Genomic DNA, 19609 nt, shown 5'->3' on the forward strand with positions numbered 1-19609 from the left:
CTTTAACCCACCGTAGGACCCCATGCACCCATTACAATATACGCACGCGCGGTCTGGGAGCAGCAGCTTCAGTTGGGTGCTGAAGCCCCGATAAGTAATGCACGCCGGGACGAGAAGGCATGAGGATTTGGGAGCTTGAAGCTGCTTGGCTGCACCTATGCAGAGCTGGAAATCAAGACCTCTCTCAGACTGCGGCTAAACTTCATGGAGGTAGGAGTATCGTGGTTTCATTCCTGCGACCGTCTCCACGTTCCTTTGCGCGGCCCATCGGTGTAGGTCTGATTACGGTTTAAAAGGAGGGAGAACTGTATGAGAGGTTAAGTCTTGAACTCCAGGGCCGAGCAACGATGCAATTTATTCATTTCCCCATTTCAAAACGCCCCACGGTCTCCTTTCAATAAGCGAGGAATGAGGACACCATCAAACTGTGATTAAACTCTCCATCCCTTTCCACAGTCTATGGAGCTGGGAAGCAATCAGTCTCATGATACAATTCAGGGTCTCATTACAATTAGTTGCTATTACATCCACTAATGTCAATAAACTTGGCTGCCTGCCTCGGGACATAAATGATCACTTAATGAGTGTACGAACCTTTTGCCAGGAAGAACCATCATCGATGCCTATGCACCAACCGTGACAAGCCCAGCTGAGACCAAAGATAAGTACTAGGCAGAGTAGGAACGTATCGTCTCTCTGGTATCGGAGAAGGACACGCTCGTTATCCTGGGTGATGATGCCTGCAATAGGTCAGGCCATAAAACCTGGCAGGGTATTATTGACAAATGCAGCATTGGAAAGGGCAACCATAAGGTGCTAATACGCCTGGGCACAACTTGATCATGGCAAACACCAAATAAGGACCAAAGCCTTGCTGGCAATTCCCCCACTCTAAATATTGGCCCCGCGATGGATTCTCTCATCAGATGAAATGATGTCAACGATGGTTTTCAGTTCTGCTGCGCAGACCATCTTCTCATCCGTGCCAAGTTCAACATCTCAGTGTTTTATATGTGACGGGCTAGCTGGCAGTGACCTCGCCCAGGGGTTTTGAAAGGGCAAAAGATGATTGGAGGACTTGGGATTCCCTTTCCTCACCAATCCGGCCCAGAGATTCACCCCTCATGTCCCCTGATTGGCCCCTTGTGCCACCTGGAGGGGGATAAAAGGGGCAGCACGGCTGACTCAGGAGAGACCAGCCAGGGACCACGAGGAAGGAGCTTCGAAGAGCGGGGCCAGCGGGGCGGGAGCCGTTGCCCCAGAAGAGCCTGAAGGAGCAGGACCCGCAGGCAGCAGTGGGACCCTCAGCAGCGCGGCGTGTGGCCGGCAGGAGTGGCGTCCTGCCGGGCTCCAGGATCCCCGACGAGAGGCTGTGGCCGGCAGGAGGATCTGAGCAGCCACCTGAGGGGTCCCAGCTCGGCTTCCAGCTCCTTCAGTCAGAGGCCAGGCAGCTCCACATGAGGCCGGGGCTCCAGGGAGGTCAAGACCCCTCGCAGCTTGGAGCAGGACCAGCACTGGTGGCTGTGGCAGTGTTCTTGCCTACCACATGGGAGCTCTGAGTTCAAGTCCCAGCTTTGGTGACTTGGGGTAAGTGAGCTAACAAGAAAAGCCTCCTCTTGCAGTAGACAGGAGCTATTGTGTTTTCCCTCCAGGTGACCTAGGCCCTATATTGCTTTGTCCTTTGACATTTTGTATTTTGTGCCGTTTTATATTTCCCCAACCAGGATTGTTTGCTCTGCTGTTTGTGTTTTATATTTTGTAACCCCGTCTTCTGCCAATGATTGTAAGTGTCTAACCTTTGTTGAATCCTGCCCCTTGGGGCATTGTGGTGTCCACTGTACCCCCGGATTATGCCTGTTATGTTCTCAGTATTGGTCCCCCATCAAAAGGTCTATGGTTAAGTCCCCAGTGGTGGTCTGGCTCTGCTCTATAGGGGGAGGAGAGTCCCTACACCTCCCACAGCGCTTGTGCACCTGCTCTGATCCCTTCAATTGGAGAGGGGGTACCGTCTGGGTTACACCCAGATTGAAGCAGGCCAGGGAGGGAGGAAGGGGAAGGTGGGTGGCACCTATTGCCCCTGGCACCAGCGCAGGTGGGGAATTGTGCTGCTGTCCATGGCTTCCTTCAGCATGGCGGAGAGACCCAGGATAGGGGTGAGAGACTTGCAAAGGGATCTGGCTTGGGTGTCGAGAGCTGTAGTGGGAGGGTTGGGCGGGCAGGGCTGTTGGCAGCCACTCTGGCCTGGTGCTGTCGGCTGCTCACTCTGCCCATGACCCAGCTGGGGATCAGGCGCAAAACTCCCGGCGAGCCTGAGCCAGCCCCTGAGTGATTGGGGCTCACCAGGAGTTTGGTTCCTGCCCCAACCATTACCCTGAGCGGTCAGTCCCCAGCTGGTGGGCTCCTCCAGGCAGTGTGGGGGCAGCAGCTGGCCTGTGGGGACACCCCCATGCACCCTATGCCCATGCACGGTGCCTCTCCCTGTCTTCCCGTTGCTCCACAGCACGCCTGCCCTCCTCTTCTGGCCCCTGCCCAGTCGACTCTTCCCTGAAAAGTGACCAGAATGACTTAAAGCGGGCATGCGTTACTGATATATGGATCTCTACTTTTATAGAATTTAACGTGATTTTATAAAGTCTTTAACAGTCGACAGTCATTACTAAATGGCCTGCCCCCCCAGCCCCCATAATTAGATGCAACCTTGAAAATTGAAATTGATGCAAATTGATAGAAAAGCTTAAAAATAAACATTGATTTTAGCCATCAGAATTATATAAAGATTGGAGTCTACCAAGGCAAAGCATCATCCAGCCAGGCCTGGTCCAGACATTGCAGCCAGTCCCACCTCCTGTGGGCACCTCCTGCCATAGCCTGCACCCTAGTGCTTGTTCCCAGCCAGTCGCTGGAGCGTGGCCACCATGGAGCCCATGGCATCAGTGTTGGCCTGGCAGGGGTAGAGCTAGAAGGGTAGATCCAGCTCGCTGGGCACCATCCCATGGTGCCCCCCAACAAATTGTGCCCCACCCAGCCCTTCTGCCCACGCGGTTGGGAGCAAGACCCTACACCCACCCCCAACATACCCTATTATGCTTCGCTCCCACCATCATGGGCGGAAGGGCCAGCCCTGCTAGCACGGCACCGTCCCTCACACTCCACAAACCACACACACACACACACACACACACACACACACACACACAACCCCCTGCCCTAGTGTTGCCTGTGTTGACTGCAGGAGAGAACAGTGTGTTCCAGAGCCACACACCCACACCCCACAAATGCCACACAGTCCCCCAACATACCCCATGCCCCCCACATGCAGCCACTCCCCCACACTCCACACCCCCCACGCACAGACACCATCACCATCATTGGTGGCGCATAGGGGGTGCATGCGGATGTACGTGTGCCCCCTGAAATTGGTAATGCACCCCCTGCAAGAAGCGCTGCTGACACTGCCAGCGGCGCCTGCAGGCAGTCGGTGCTTGCCACCCCCTCCCCCTGTCACCAACACCGCTGTGGCTGCCTGCAGGAGCCCGCCACCGAAATAATTGCCCGCCTCGATGTAAGAGGCGGGCACCAGTTATGAGCAGAATATAGTGAATGCCTTCCTGCATGAATTGCCATGCTTAGAGTAAAAAGGCTACCGAAAGGAGAAATCAGTTTGGGGCTGCATAGCTGTTAGGCTTCATAGAAACACACTGAAATTCAGAAAATGGTTCTATAATCTCTGGCTTGAGGATAGCTTGAAATCTAAGGGTGCTTGTACACATGATGGAGTTGCCTTTTGTAGCAGTTTAATTGCCTTGTTATAGTGATTTAGGTGTGCCACGTGTTACACGTGTGTCAGCATATTGCAATTTTAGTTTCGTCACACGGTATACATGCGGTGGCATATTGGGATGTAAGTGACTTTGTTATGTCGCAAACTAAAACACATCTCAATGTATTTTAGTTTGCTACCTAACAAATTGCAGTGATACATCCATCCCCAAGCCCAGCCGGGCTTCCAGCACCCCGTGTACCACTCCCGCGGCTTTCTCCGGCTGCCAGCACACCCAGCTTGCCTCCGGGGCAGCACAGGGAGGTGGCAGGAGGGCAGCTGGGTGCGCTGGCAGCCCAAGGAGGGGGTGGGGCAGTACACTGGAAGCCCAAGCGGGCTCAGGAAAGCTTGGGCTTGGCGGGCTTCCCGAACCCTCTGCACTGTCCCTGCCACCCTCTCCAGATGCCAGCACACTCATCCACCCTCCTGCCCCTTCCCACACTGCCCCAGGGGCAAGCCAGCCTGGTCCCAGGTGATCCCAGGCAACAGGGACAGTGCATGGGGCACAGGAGGGAAACAAAAGCAACAAGGGACCCACTCCTTTTTTTCTTTTTTTCTCTTGGGGTGAGCTGCTGGTTGTATCTAAGCTGCAGAGGACCACGGTCCATCCCTCCATGGTGATGGCACGCCCCGAGGCTGCTAGCATGCCCGGTGCTGCCCCAGCTCAGTCAGCACCTGGCCTGCTAGCAGCCTGCCCAGGCCACCATGGCCCCCCGTAGCTCAAGGCCCTTTGGCAGCTTGCCCACCCTGGCTGTGGGCAGGTTCCGCCAAAAAATGTTTAAAAAAGGATTGGGCCCTTTGCCATACAGTGATGGAAGCCCCTAAATTGAAACGTGATGGGCTAGCTGGTGGCGGCTTAGCCCGGTGGTTTTGAAAAGTTAAAAAATGATGGGTGGGTTGGATTTCCTTTTTCCCATCAATCAGGCCCTGGAAGAGGAGAAGGCTCCCTCCCCCGCCCCCAGGTAGAGAAACCGGACCTGAGAGAAGACTCACCTCTCATGTCTCCCGATTGGTCCCGGCAGCCACCTGGGGGGAATAAAAGGCAGCACACCTGGCGCCAGGACGAGGGACGAAGAAGAGGGGCACTGAAGAGCTGGTGAGAGCTGACCAGCGGGGCGGAGCGGATGCCCCAGAAGAGCCCCTGATGCCATAGGAGGTGCTCAGCACACAGGCAGTGCACGGAGAAGACTCCCAGCTGGGGCCCGAGCCTTGAGGCCGCAGGCGGCAACTCGGCGTGGCTCACGGGGCGGTGCGCAGTGATCTCTGGTGGGGAACCAAAGCCTTGGAGCCACAGGCGGTGGCTCAGCTCGGTGTGCAGGGTGCCGTGTGGTGGGTCCAGGAGGGACCGAAGCCCCGAGCTGGGGGGGGGCAACTTGGGTTCTCTCAATCCCCTGCATGAAGCCAGGCAGCTCGGCATGCAGGCAGCAAGCAGGGGGTTTCTGCAGGGGCTAGAGGCTCGGAGCCACAGATAGCTGCCCAGGCATTGGTGGCTTAGTGGTAGGGTTATCGCCTGCCCCGTGGGAGACCTGGGTTTGATTCGGGGGAGGATTCCCCTCCCCTCTGGGATGCATGGCTTCTGCGCCTCAAATTCTGTGAACCACGCACCTTACATTTTATGAATCCTGCGCCTTACATTTTGGGAACCCTGCACCTCAGACTTTGTTATTTGATTTCTTCTGTTCACTGTATATGTATGCCTAACCCTTACTGAGTTAGTTCCCTTCGCTCAGTGTATGGCCAGTGTAACGGGGCGGGGGGCACGTTGGGAATAAGAAGTAATGTGATTGAATACCTGCTCATTCTTTTGGCTGCCTTGGTTCATTACTAATGTATGTGTTTTTCCAGCAGTCTCTCTGCCTTGCAAGTGTGTGTAATGAGGAGTCAGAAATGTGTTTGCCACCTCCCCCCACCCCGCTCGCCAGGAATAGTGTGGATGTCCTAGGAAGGAAAGTGTTAACAGCTTGTTAAGGCAAAAAAAAGATGTTTATGAAAAGTCAACTATTAGGGCTCCTGCTGTGATTGATAGGGTTCATCAAGACAAGTGAATGAAGGCTGTTCCTAAGGGTCACGCAGAGAAAGAGTTGAAATGTGGGACGACACAGGAGTGCAGTTTAAACGAGGGACCAAATCCTCACCCCACCAAGGCAGTGTAAATAGTCACTAGAAGCTGAAATGGGATTGTAAGTATAACTCAGAATAGATGGTTTAAACCGGGGAGTGATGCTAGCACAGACACCAAGTGTGTGCGACTCTGATTCGGTCTGTTTTGAAGGCAGATGGGAAAACCTGGGAAGTGACAATAGACTTCAGCGCTCTGAATGCAGTAACAGAAGTTGCAGCTCCTGGTATAGCAATATATCCTGAAATTCGGTGCTGTAGCAAGGATGGGGGGGAGCGGGGCAACTGCCCCGGGCCCCAAAGTGAAGGGGGCGCCAACAGGCACTGCCCAGCCAGGTCGGGGCGCGGGACAGAGCTGTAAGCAGCTCATTTGGGTGGGACGGGGAAAGGGTGGCTCCTGCTGCATGCACTCCCAGCAAGCATGGGGGGGCATGTGCCCCCCCAGATCTGTGCACAGAGGAAGGCGGGGTGCCACTGCAGGCTTCTCCCCAGCCACCAACCTTCGGTGCTTTGGCACCGGTGAAATTTGAGCAGCTCTAGCAGGAGGGGTGAAATGGTTTTCAATACTGGATTTGGCCAACGTAGTGTGTAGCGTTTTTGTTATTACCTTGGCACAAAAGTCCTGGTATCATTTTATATTTGGGGAACAACAGTACTGTTTTACCCGAGTAGCCTAAAGATGTCACAATGCCCCAGCAAAATAAGAATGCGGACAACGCTTTCAAAGTAAAGAAAGTAAAAATTCAGAGGGAGAAACTGTCCTTGTAAAGGAAAAACGCGTCTTTAACATGCAATGTGGTTAAGATTGTCACAAGGCTATTGGCGTCCCACCTTTAAAAAAAATTGTAAAGGGTCCAATTCCAATTGCCAAAATGGTGCAATGGGCCGTTGGAAACAATAAATATGGATGATCCTTGTCATTTAATATGTATAAAAAACACGCCGAAACTTGCAGTGATGTGTGTGTGTATATTGCCACTGCACATGTCAGCATTATAAATAGGAGGCTGGCACAGGCATGGGATCCTACTCTGTGCTCGGGACACTGTGAGTGTGGGGTACGGAGGAAGGCTCGACTGAGCTTGGTGCCCCGAGGAGCGAAGGCTCTACACAGATATGGCCCAGGATGGGTTCGAGGGTGGTTTAACGGGGGGAGAGTGGGAGCCCCATGTGCCCTCCTCTCCCCTCCCTCCTGCACCCACTTGCTGTGTGCCAGACCTTTTGCTTTGTCCTTTGCAACCTGCCCGGGTGGAATCTGCTCGGCGCCCGGTGACGCAGGCGTGGCAGGCGGCGGGGCAGCAGGACTGGTATAAAAAAAGCATAGACCCGTGTGGCTGGCGTGGGGCTTGGGTGCTGTGTGTGGAGTGCCCGGGGAGCGAGGCTGGGATGGGCATGGGGCTCTGGTTTCTGCTGCTGTTTGAGCCGGCTGTGACTGTGGCCATGGCTGGCGGTGAGTACAGAGCAGGGTGGTGGGACTGGGCCAGGTGATGCAGGACCCCAATGCCTGGACCCAGCCTGTCCTGCCCCTGAGGTCTGCGCAGGAGTGGTGCTGGGGGAACAAGCAGGCGGTGTTTTCTGAGGCCCCCACAGCCCTCTTGCCCGCGCATGTGACAGGGTTGGAGGCAAAGGGGACGGGGCTGGGTGTGGGGGCGGTTGGAAGTAGCCAGCGGCTGCTCTGAGCATTGCTTGCACTTCTGTCTGCTGCGGGGCACGAGGGGGCAGCTGCCCATCCGCAGCACAGGGTGGGGAGCTGGAAGGGCGTGGCATTGTCTTGTCTTCGGTCGGTGTGCCCCTGCCAGCCAGCTCTTCCCTGCCGTCAGCTCAGGCAGGGGCAGGGGCAGGAGCAGGGGCTCCTGCTCAGTCTTCAGTCAGGGGGTCAGGGGGCTGCAGAGGGAGCTCTCCCCCTTCTGTGCATCTGGTGTAAGCAGCATCCCTTGACCTATGCCCAGCAGACCAAGGCCCTGGTGCTTCCCTGACCCGGCAGGTCAGTGCCTCAGCATCTGTTACACGGACCCCCCCGGGCTGTCTGGCTCTGGGCAACAGAAGCCCAGCCCTTGTCCCCCAGGATGTTGCATAAATAGAAACCCCGTGTGCCTGGTAGCGGTGGGAGCAGCTGTTCTCTGTCCCGCGGTGGATCAGCGCACGTCGTCCCAGCTCACCTCTCCTCTCACATGCAGCTCCCTGAGCCCTCCCGGAGCATCTCAGTGTCCCTGAGTGGCAGGTGAGGTGTGTCTGAGGTTGGTCTTTGTGGCCTCCAAACCCACTCTGCCTTCCTAAGAAGAGTCTGCCAGGGCCGTGTTGCCAGCTCTGACGCAGCAGAGAGGAGGCGTGTGCATGACCCCCCCGTGCATGAGCCTGCTCCAGCCAGTCCCCGAGACCTCTGTGCACGCCAGCCTGCCCCTGTCATGGCGTAAGTGGGCACCGGAGTGAAAAGACCTCTGCAACCCCCATGCTTCAGGAGGGGCTCTGGGCCCCTCGTTGACTCCAGCCCAGACAGCCCCTCTGACCTGAGGACGTGGAAGAGCTCCTGGGACAAGCAGGAGTGGTCCGGGGCAGGGGCAGAGGAGTGCAGCTTGCATCAAGGCAGGCAGCTCATCCTGCCGTCCCCGCGCGGAGACGCCCCGGTCAGGAGGGAGGCCCAGAGGGGACCAGTGGGAGGTGTCCAGGGGCAGGAGCAGAGACTGCCCCCCCACCTAGAGCTCCTTGTGGGGCTGGGGCTGCCTTGGGCTGTGCTGCCCACCCCCACTGTGCGGCTCCAAGTGCCTCCGTCCAAGTGCCTTCTCCCCTCCTGGACTGTGCCAGCCCCTGAAGGGTCCTGGCCCCCTAGTCACCCCAAAGCCCCCATCCCCATGTGTGGGGGAGAGGGGGGCTGCCCCCTTCCAGGGCACTGGTGAGCGACTTGGTGTCAGGCACCAGAAAAGCCAGGAGAGGGGTCAGATCCCCCCACCCCCTATACAAGCTGCAGGTCCCCCTGCCCTGCCCTTCCCCATCCCACACAGGGGAGGGGGCCTGCCTGGTCCCGCACTCCCAGGACAGGGGAGCGTATCTCTGCCCACTGCAGACTTTGCCATGGGCAGCTGCTTTCTCCTTAGTTCTGCCTGCTCCTTGTGTCCCTGCCATCTCCCACCCCCCCGTGCTGCTTGCAAACATCCTCTGCAACCTACCTCCCTGGGGCCTCGTGCCCTGTGCTCTGGTGCTCAGACACAGCCCACTGTGCCCGGAGGATGCTGACCAACCAGAGGCTGGGACTGTAGGTGAAATGGGAAGGGGCGGCAGGTTTAGGAGCACAGCCCTAGGGAGCACCTCCAGTCCCGCAGCTGCAGCATCCACTGCTGGGGCTCTGCAGGGAAGCTGTGCAGCACCTCTCTGCTTTCCAGCCTGGGCCAGTTTCGCCAGCCCCAGCTTGTGCCCTCTCCTGATGCACAGAGCACCCTGAGCCCTGCCCCGAGCACGTGTCACCAGGTGCAGGGAGCCATTCTTCCAGATGTCTGGGACAGGGCAACAAGGACTGCAGGCCTGGGAGCAGGGATGTGGAGTGAACATCTCATTGCCCTTGTGGCCTCCAAACCCATTCCCTCCAAATCCATGCTCCCAGCCCTGCGTGGTCCTTGCTTCTGTTCCAGACGTCTGGGCCCCTGGTGCCCTTGTGGCCCCCAAACCCTCTCTGCCATCCTGAGTGGGGTCATGCTGCCGCAACTTTGCCCCAAGGGGGGGTCCTGCCACCCACCTCCAATCCAGGCAGCTCTCAGCCCCGTGTCGGGGGGAGATGTGGGCTACTTGGTGTCAAGCACCAGGCAAGGCAGGCGAGAGGACCAGATCAGAGTCCTGCGTCAGGCCGGTTCCCGCAGTGGTCTGCAAGTGAACTGCAAAGTGAGTCGGGTTCGGGTCAGAAGGTGAACTAATTCACATTTTGAAGTTCAGGAGTCAGTCAGAAAAAAAAATATTTTCAGGTAAGGCTCAGGTTGGAGTAAGCCTCGCTATGTTTTGTGTCTGATTTGCCAGTAAGGGAATCCTTTTTAAGGAGACAGCCAGCTAGGAAGCAAACCACTTAATAACAAGCTCTTCAGCTAAGTGGGTGTGTAAAAGCCAGTTGTTTTAAGGCCAGCTTGGTTTTGCAGCATGTGGATGTCACCAGCTGGGGCTTGGGATAGGCTGCATTTCCTTCCTCATTTTCCCCACCTCTTCCCCCGGGGAAGCTTTTACTTTTTCTTGGCTAACCTGGGAGACGGCCCTGCTACACCCCCGCCTGCTCAAGGAGGGGAGGGTTGGGCTGCAGGTTTTCCTAAAGTGGGCCTTGTCAGTCCACAGGTAAGAAGACTTGCTAATGCCAGCTCAGGTCCAGCTCTGTCATATTGGATATGGGTCAGAAGCAGGGCTTTAAAATCAGATTTGCAAAGGTCTCTAGGCAAGATGTTTCCCTTCGCCTTGCCAGCTGCAGGGTCTGGCTGCAGCCCTGCCCTGCCCTGTGCTCCCGCAAAGGGGGACCGCATCTCTGCCCACTGCAGGTTTCTCCCCTGCGGCCCACGCTCTCCCTTTTGCCATAGGGAGGTGCTTTCTCCTTTGCCCTGCCTGCTCCCTGTGTCCCTGTTATCTCCCACCCCTCAGTGCTGCTTGCAAACATCCTCTGCAACCTGCTGTCCACAAGCCCTTGTGCCCTACTCCATGCTGAGCAAGTAGAGGCCCGGGGCTGTGGGCAAAATGGGGGCGCAGAGGGAAGGTGTACATGAGCCTGGGTGCAGCCCTGAGAAGGTCCTTGGACAAGAACAGGACGGGTGAGTGACCCCCGCACAAGGAGATAGGAGACCCTGGGCATTAGTGGAGGGACGGGCTGCCTGACCTTGCTTGGGGGGGAGGGCTAATTGGGAGGGGGCTATGTGGCCCCTGTAGTGGTAGGGGCAGGTCTGGGGGTTGCCTTTCCTCACAGCCCCCTTCCTTCTTTTAGAGCCTGAGCCCAAACCGATGCCGAGTCCTTATCGCTGTTGTGATAATAATCGCAGCAGTGGCAAGTGCAGCTGGTTACTTCCCCAGTAATTGCTGGGTGAAGCCCTTGGGGCCAGTCCATGCCCAGGCCTTAGGGCAGGAGAAGCAGGGAGGGCTCATCACCCCCGTGTCCGTGACCGGGTGGCGTGGGGACGGGGCACTCTCCAGCTGCTCTGGGCTCCCAGGTCCATGTGCTGCTGCAGTGAGACCCCAGCACTAGTGCTGCAAGTCTGCCTTGCTGCGGGCTCCCGGGGGCTGCTCTCGGGCTCCACGTGAACCATGTCCCACACCTCCATCCACCTCCCCGGTGGGGGTGTCCCTGCTCTGCATCCCGGTCTGACCACATGGCTCCATGCTGAGCAGGCAGCTCCTTTCTGGGCTGTGGCCCCAGGTCAGAGCCCTCCCCAATTGTGGAAGCTGCTGCAGTCTCTGATGTCTGCCTCCCGGCAGAGAAAAGATGGGGAATGTGTGCCCTCCCAGTGCTGCCAGGCGGGCAGGGGGCACACAGCCGACGCAGGGTCCCCAGGGCAAAGGCAGCAGAGCGGGGAGCTCAGAGACCACAGTGAGCAGCCTGCATCCGCCCTGCACACAACTGGGGGGAGGCACATGCCCCGCTCCTTTCCTCCCCTTGGGGGTGCACACAACAGCAGGAAGCCACCCCCCCCCCCCCCACACACACACCTCCTGGACAAGTGGCCTGTGGCTCTGTCCTGGGTCCTCAGCCCCTTCCCCACTCCCTCCCTTGCCAAGGGGGCCTCAATCTGCCCCCACCGCGTCCCTTCCCCCCATACACTTACGTGCAGGGAGCTGTTCTCCACGCTGCCCAGCTGTGTGCCAGGCCTTATGCACAGGCACACGGTGCCCCCTGCATCTCGCTCCCAGCAGCCCCTTGCAGGCTCGAATGCTGCCCCCTGCAAGGGGAAACCCACGCGTCCCCAGGGGCCCGGGCCCCACTGGCCCGTGCACTGATCTGCCCGTGCACAAGGGCACCCATCACCATGGCATCTGGTGATTCCTTCTGGCAGGACATGCGTGTCGCTGGGACCACCGGTCCCTGTGCTCAGGGAGCTCTAACCTCCTCTTCCTTCTCCCATCAGCTAGCGACGCCTTGGACGCCTCCAGTGGGTGTCAGCGCAAGGACTTGACTCAGGGGAGAGGCTGCTGCAGCCTGGGGCAGGAGGTAAAAGGGGTGGCATCCTGTGGGCCAGCCCCAGGAACCTGCCTTGGGAGCCAGGCAGTTCTGCTGTGGGTCTGTCACCCCCTCCCCCCCCCAACCCCTCCAGGGTTTGAAGGTTGAAGAGACACACTGGGGAGGGACCCTCGTCCTGCTGGTGCTGTCTGTGCCCCCCGTTCCTGGCCCTGCCAGGAGCTTGGTGGCTCCTTGGTGGGTTTCCGGGACCTCCTTTTTGGAGTCTGCTCTTAGCATGTGAACCCCTGGCCTGGAGGGTCTACCTCGTCCCCTGCCCAGTCTGCTGCGGGCTGGGGCAGTGCTGTTTCCTGGGCTGGGGTCAGGTCTTGCCCTCCCTTCCGTGCAGCTCGCAACTCTATGTGTGGGGCCACAGGGCTCCTGGCAATGCCCTCCTCCTCTGCGTGAGCCCTGGGAGAGGGGCAGGGGCAGGTCAGCCCAGGCTTGCAGCTACCAGGTAAGTGTGGCGGGCTCTGGCCTGAGGGACTCTCTAAAGAAGATGCTGCCTGTCCCTCTCCAAGCCAGCCCTGGGGAGTGCTGGGGACAGGGGCATCTCCTCCTCTCCTCTCCTCTCAGTGCAGGGAGTGACCCCAAGCTAGGGCCGAATGCCAGATCAGTGCCCGCCCAGTGCTGCTGTCACTCTGGCTCCTAAATCTCCTGTGTCTTGTTCCCACAGGTCAGCAGAGCCCAGTGCAGCCTGTGCCAACTCGTGCGGGTCCCATGGAGGAGGAGGAAAGAGACGGATCACAGAGCAACGCGTTGCACGGATGCGCCCCTTCCAAATGCCTTGGTTTTGCAAAGCAAAGCCCCTTGCTGTGGTACGGGCTGGAGAGGGGCAGACAGCAGGGTGGGGGAGCAATGGGGTGGCTTGGGCTGGGGGCACTGGAAGGTGTTGGTGGCTGGAGCAGCCTTTAGGGTGTGCTTTTTATTTTTTTTAATGACAATATATTTCTAGAGAGAGAAAGCATTATATATATATATATATATATATATACACACACATCCTCTATCATAAGCTTTCCATCACATCTTAAAACCACATTAAGAAACCTGCGTTTCCCGTTACAATAAACGCACCCAATCCCCTGCACCCCTGTGCATCCACCCTCCACCCTCACCTACCCAAATCGCAGTCCTTTAGTCCAAATCCCCACCCCAGTGAGGCCTGTTTTGAACCTCCTGCTAGCGATGGCTCGGCTGCATCCTTTGCCTGGGCTGGGATCTTCCTCCCATGGTCACGGGGCGCCAGGAAGGCGCCCGTCTGTTGGCAGTGGGATCTGTTTGAGGACAGGATCCCTCCCGCTGCTGCAACCGCCCCTTCAGCTTCTGAGCAGCCCCCAGACCCCGCCATGCCCCTACCCCCCGAGCTGGGACTGGGGAGACGGTGCCAGGCCCAGACAACGGGCACTTGCAGAGTGCATTTGCTCCATAGGAGCCGGGGACCTCGTCCGCTTGTGAAAGAGACTCTGGGGTGGGGGGAAGTTTATTCATTTGCAGTTGAATAAGCCATTCCCTTTGTTTAGGGGGCTTGCAAACGGGGGAGTTGTTCCTATGGGGGAAGCTTGCAAATGGGGGAGGAGTATCAGGTTTTCTAGGCTTCTGGGTAGAGGTCTTGAGCCCAGCACCCCCAAATTGGAGCTCAGCCCTTGTAGGAGTGCCATCGGGGGGGGTTACAAATAGTTTAGGCACAAGTGAGGCAAATGCGAGGGGTCCCGAATGCCCTGTTTGGTGGAGAAAGGAGGTACAAGGCTTTCCCCTAGTTCTACAGAGGTGGCGATGTCTGAAGGGCTTCTAGCTCTGTGCGGAGGGCGAGAGATCAGAAATCACTTCTGCACCCAGCCATCCACCTCCCGGGTGCCGGATCCGTGCCCAGCAAAGGCTGTAAAGACAAAAACCGCTTCCTGCCTGCATGGGCGAGAGAAACTTTTTTCAGCTAGAATACCCCGGGGCTTCGATGGCAGCTCATGTACTGAATATTGAAAAGGAGCCTTTTTCTGCCCTTACCTTGTTTGTGGTATTGTGTTTAAAGCCTTTCTGCTATTAATCAACCACGGGGTTGTGTCAATCCGTAACTGCACTAGGTTTAAATCGGGCATTTGACTGCAACAGCAAAGTCTGAAGGGCTTAGGTGCAGCCCTGGTGCACGCAGGTCTGGTGCTCCTTAGGAAGAGAGGGCACGTCTCTGGGGTTTGGCTCGGGAGGAGAAGTTTAGTGAAGTTTTCCCCATGAAATGTTTCTCCCCGGGGCTGTTCCTTGGAGCCTCTGCTGGGCCATCATGGACACGTTGCTCCAGGGCAGCTGTCCAGCATCCTCAGCGCTCATGGGGCGAGTCCAGCCACAGCTGCGGGCTGTCTGTGTTGAGGTGTGAAGACACGCATGCATTTGCCAACGCCTGTTGAAGGTGGGAGAGCGGGACTTCTCCTTCCTGAGCACCTGGTCTTGGCACGCTCCCTGCATACGTTGGAGGGAAGCACTGGTCCTGCAGAGCAGAGTGAGGGACTCGAGGGCAGCGGGGAGCAGGTGTGCATCCCTCCATCCCTGAATGCATCCAGGGCCACCCCGCCTGGCCGGAGCAGGGCTCGGGTCTCCCCGAGAGCAGCAAGCTAGGGTTGGGGGCCGGGAAGTGGGACCCTCTCCCACTTCCCTGCACGCATGCTGGGAGCCAGACCATTCGGTGATCTCCAGGAGCCGCTACATCCGCTTCAGAGACAGACCAGAGACCTGGGGAAGCAGCTGCCTTTGCACAGAGATATCTGCGCCTGGGCTGTCTGCTGCTCTCAGTGGGGATGCAAGGGAAAGGAGCTATAGCAATGGCAGGGGTTGTCTGGGAGCTGTCGCCCCAGGACTTGTACTGCTGGCTGCATGGGCTGGTGCTTTCACTGCCCCATGCTTTCTTGCCCAGAGCTGGGCCTAAGGTGGTGCTATACAGAGCTGCTGGGGTGAAATCCACCCAGGGACTGGGGACTTTCAACTCTGTGCCTTGCTAGCGGTGAGGAAGGGCTCCTGAGAGGGGCCAGGTGTCCATTTGCAAGGTGCCTGGAGACTCAGGGGAAGGAGTGATGTCTGCAGGGGACCCAGGGAGGGGCTGGCCTGGTGTGTCCCAGCCCCAGCCCCAGCTTCTGCTCCAGCTCCTCGTCCAGTAGCAGAGGCTACCGCTGGTGAGGAGCAGGATCTCTTGGCCAGCTCCTTCCCAGTGTCGCCAAAGCCCCTTACCTTGCTGCTCTCCTCACTGGTGCACTCTCCTGTCTGCAGCGCCTGGCCTGGGGTCGCACACGTAACATCTAGCAGGCATCCGGGGCAGGGTGCAACATCTAGCAGGGTCCAATGAGTCTATTTACTTGACTTATTTGAGTGGTGCCATCAGCTGGCAGTGAGACAGCAGGGACTGAGGAGCAGGGGAGTGACAGAGGCCAAAACAGCTCACAAGAGCCCGAGGGCACAGAGAGGAGAGCAAGTCCCCCAGACAGGTCTGCATCCTCGTTGCTAGTGGTGAAGGCCCGCTCAAAGAGGAGGGTTTTCCTCCAGCTTGCTGTGCATCCACACGCACGCTCATGTGTCTGCACGTGGCTCTCCACCCCACCTCCCGCTGTCTCGTCGCCCTGTACAGCATGCTCCGATAGCCGCGGGTCCCAGTCCCAAGCAGGACCGGCCTCTCCCTTCACTTAGGGTGGCCATCGAGGTACCTCAAGAGTAGAGGACAGTTGCATTTAGTGCATTGTGATTTATTTTTTTTTTTACTAAATTTAGTGCTAATTCATAATAACCACATCTATAAAGACTACCAAAAAGTTAAATGTTTACTCACAGCTCTAGGAGCGATGTTCGTGATGCTCTCGCCCTTTCTATGACATCGAGTTCTTTCGACCATTTTGGGTTGAAGGACATCTTTTGCTTGGGCATTTTGAATGAAGGGTGGTGTCAAACTGATTTTGAAGACGAATGTTTAACGGCAGCAAGCAACAGGCGTAACGAAAGGGCGTCATTAGGAAGCACAGCAAATAGGATCTTTGTTGGCATTCGCAGGATCAATACAAACATGGGGCTTAAATTAAATGACAAATATATTAACCGGTGAAGACAAGCAATCTAAAGTTCAATTGTGGGTGTCTCAAGGGAAAGATAGATGTCTCCCGCAGAAGATACAGGAGGTGTAGGAGCAGGAGGGGAACTTCCCGTGGAGAGATCTGTAGCATCCTCCCAGCCCTTCTGGGCAGAGGGGTTCGGGGCAAGGGGTGCAATGGGCTTGCCCCCACCCCTGGGGACACTGTGTGTCCCACCCAGTGAAAGCGTCCCACCCAGGGTGTCCCACCCAATGAAAGCACCACCCTGGGTGGGACAGGCAGCCCCCTGGGTGTGGGGTGACCCAGCCAGGGCCAAACCTGTGACTTGGGGTATAAATGCCTCTGCCATCACCTTATGCATGCCCTGGTGAGGTTGGGATGCAGGGGCAGGGCACGGTAGTAAGTGCCGAAGCACCCCTGTGATGCAGCAGCGGTGAAAGCACAGGGGGACTTGCAGACAACGGGGGGTCAGAGCAGTGGGCTCAGGACGGTGCAACTCTCCGGCAGGGCTGCAATAGCCCCAGCATCTACCTTCCCCACTGTGGCTCCTGCGGCTGCTGCTGGGCTCACGGCCTGCGGCGACCTCAAGAAAGCCCTGGCACCAGGAGTCCCAGGATCCTCCGGTCTCCGTGTCCCCAGGATACTGTCAGCGTGGCTGGGGTGGCAGCGGGGCTCTGGCTGCTGCGGCTGTGGTGGGGGCCGGTGGTGAATGCGGGCAGGTGGGGCAGGGTGGTGTGGGAATCTGGCTCCACTGTCCAGTCCAACGAGTCACTGCCCTGGCCCCAGCGGCTTTCCCTGGCAGGGGAGACACCAGGGTCACCCCTGAGGCTTTCCCTGCCAAGGTCAGATCTCCTGGGATGGTGTTGTGTGGTGCAGGGTGCGGACCTCCAGTCTGCTGTAGCTACACACCTGGCTCCTGCACTTGCTCCTATGGCCTTTGGCTGGGGGCAAGCGATACTCGAGGGCATCTGAACCCTGCAGCCTTCTGGCTTGGGGCTTGCACATGGGATGCCTGCCGTGGATTTGGGACTGCCAGAAGAGGCTGGGCAGGAGGAGACTTGCCGGTGGTAGCGCCACACAGACCTGAACCCTTGAGCTCTGCTCAGGCGATAGGATTTGGACCTGACTTGGCTGATTGGGCCGAGACACGAAATTAAAAACGGTTTATCACAATCTGTTTCAGTCCCAGACCTGAAGCTTGCAGGCTAGAGGAGCTCAGGGCAGCAGTGTCTGCAGTGCCAGGTGTGAAAACAAGAGAAACCCACAGACTGTAACAGGAAGCATCCCGTGCATCGAAGCCATCCTGCAGAGCAGCAACCCGTGGCTCTTTCTGAGTGCTTGGCCCCAGGGGACTTGCTCCGATGTTTCTATGGTCAGAAAATGAAGAGGTGGCACTTTTAGGAGGAGCCATCTTGCAGAGCTGCCGACGAGGCCCGAGTTCCCGCCGCAGGTGACCCGTGTTGTTTGCTCTCCAGCTGCGTCCCGCAATCGGAGTGGGGCCGAGTCTGACATGGGTGAAGTTTGGCACCTGCCGCCGGTATTTTTAGAGTTCATTTGCACGTGCCTGGGGTTTTGGATGTGGGTGCTGCCCCGCAGGAACACAGGTCCCTGGGCTGGCTGGGCTTCCAGCTGTTTCCTGCAACTACACAGGAAAGGGTGCGTGTGGGAAGGGCACCGTGTGCGGGAATACGTGCGTCCTTAATGGCTCTGAAACACCCAGACGTGCCCCCTTGCGCTTGTGGCTGGATCGGTGCAAACCCCGTGCACAGAGCAGGTGCCAGCACAGCACAGCCCATTCCCTGAGGCCACCCCTGGGCACAACAGTCTCGTGAGCGGGGCGCCCAGCACCCTCCCCTCTGCCAGCGCGGCCGTTTCTGCGCTAGGCTGCGGGGAGCTTCCAGGTGGCTCGGGAAGGGGGTGCTCGCTGCACCTCTGATGGGGAAGGCAGGTGGGTTGCAAGCCAAGGACCCTTGTCTGCTCTGTGGGGTGCCTCTGGCCCCAGGTCTCGACTGTGCAGCAGGGCCAAGGCCTGACTGGTGCTGACACCCGGCCCTTGACTGGGGTGCACAGGGCCCCCCAGGAGCAGGGTGGGCCCGAGTGCCTGGGCTGCGCGGGTGCCCGTGCCTGGCGTGGAGGGTGCAGGGCGGCGCGACCGGCCTCTGCAACATGGTGCGTGGCCCCTCCAGGCCAGGCTTGCGCCCTGCTCGACTGGCTCCGTCCAACCCTGCCACGGCGAGGCCTGGACCTGCGTCCCGGTGAGCGAGGGGGCGCGGGGAGCGCCGGTTTGCCATGGTAAAAACCCCAAGATCAAATACCAAAATGTATAGGTACTGAGGATGTATTTTATTATAGATATATGGCACGGGTAGGCTTCCAGATTGCTTCCAAATGGTAAATATATCAAGAAAACGTTGTGTTCAACTGAGACATATATATATATATATCTATCTATCTTTCTTTTTAATCACGGATTTGGGGTTTTTAATCACAGAATTTGCAATTTGTAATATTGAGAATTTGCAATTTTTTATCACAGAATTTGCAATTGTTTAATAGGAGAATTTGCAATTTTTTATCATAGAATTTGCAATTGTTTAATAGGAGACTTTGCAATTTTTTATCGTAGAATTTGCAGTTGTTTAATAGGAGACTTTGCAATTTTTGATGAGAGAAAACCCGGAATCCTGGTGACCCCCAGGGAGGGGCGGCGCACGCCCCGACAGGAAATGAATAGTTACAGTCAATGGTTACTTCCTATCCGCCCGGAAGCATAATGAGCCCTTCCACAACTAACACCGCCCCCCCCCGGCCAGGCACACATGGTATCTTCCAGCTCGTTCCTCGCCAAGGGGCCTGCAAGTTCCGCGGTGCTGAGCAATGGTCTCGCCCGCGCCCTCCCCGAACGGAATGGTTCTTCCCCGCCGCGCACGCGCACTCACGCTCCGACCTTCTTGGGCTTCCCCGACGCGCCGCCATCTTGGGAAGGGCCTTCATGCGTGCGGAGGGGTGCCCGGAGCTCTGCCTGATGGAAAAGGCGGGGAAAAAGAAGAGCTAAACGCTCGTTTCGGGGGAAAGCCGGACTGCCCGGACACTCGAAGAAATAGAGGGGAGCCGTCTGCGTTGGGAGGACGCCAGCCCCTCCGAAACCTGGGCGAGAAGCGAGGCAGGCATTTACTTCGCCAGCTCGGGGCTTCCTGTGGGGCGCGCGCAGCGCGGCAAAAAGATGGCGGTCGCCTTACCCGGCCTGCCCCGCGCCAAGATGGCGTCCGCTTTTCCCGGCGTGCCCCGCGCAAGGTGCTCACTTCCGCCCCCGGGCTGCTGGGGGTGGGGGAGGTGCTCGCAGACAATTACGCCGGAACTGCATCACCAGGCTGACGTCATCAGGTGTCAGCTTTCCCACAGGGGCAGGGGAGTGACCTGAAGGGGGGGAGCTCCCCTATTTTG

General features: G+C 57.7%; 1 long non-coding RNA gene across 1 annotated transcript; it reads right to left on the minus strand.

Moving 5' to 3' along the window:
- Positions 1-13114: 13114 nt before the first annotated feature.
- Positions 13115-19450, minus strand: LOC112551180. Its single transcript, XR_003095387.1, has 5 exons — positions 19113-19450; positions 16518-17807; positions 15910-16109; positions 15318-15415; positions 13115-14583 (listed from the first exon to the last, which is right to left on the minus strand). It is a non-coding gene; the product is annotated as an uncharacterized LOC112551180 (long non-coding RNA).
- Positions 19451-19609: the final 159 nt, after the last annotated feature.

This window comes from Alligator sinensis, unplaced genomic scaffold, assembly GCF_000455745.1.
Source record: "Alligator sinensis unplaced genomic scaffold, ASM45574v1 scaffold637_1, whole genome shotgun sequence".
Taxonomy (NCBI): Eukaryota; Metazoa; Chordata; order Crocodylia; family Alligatoridae; genus Alligator; species Alligator sinensis.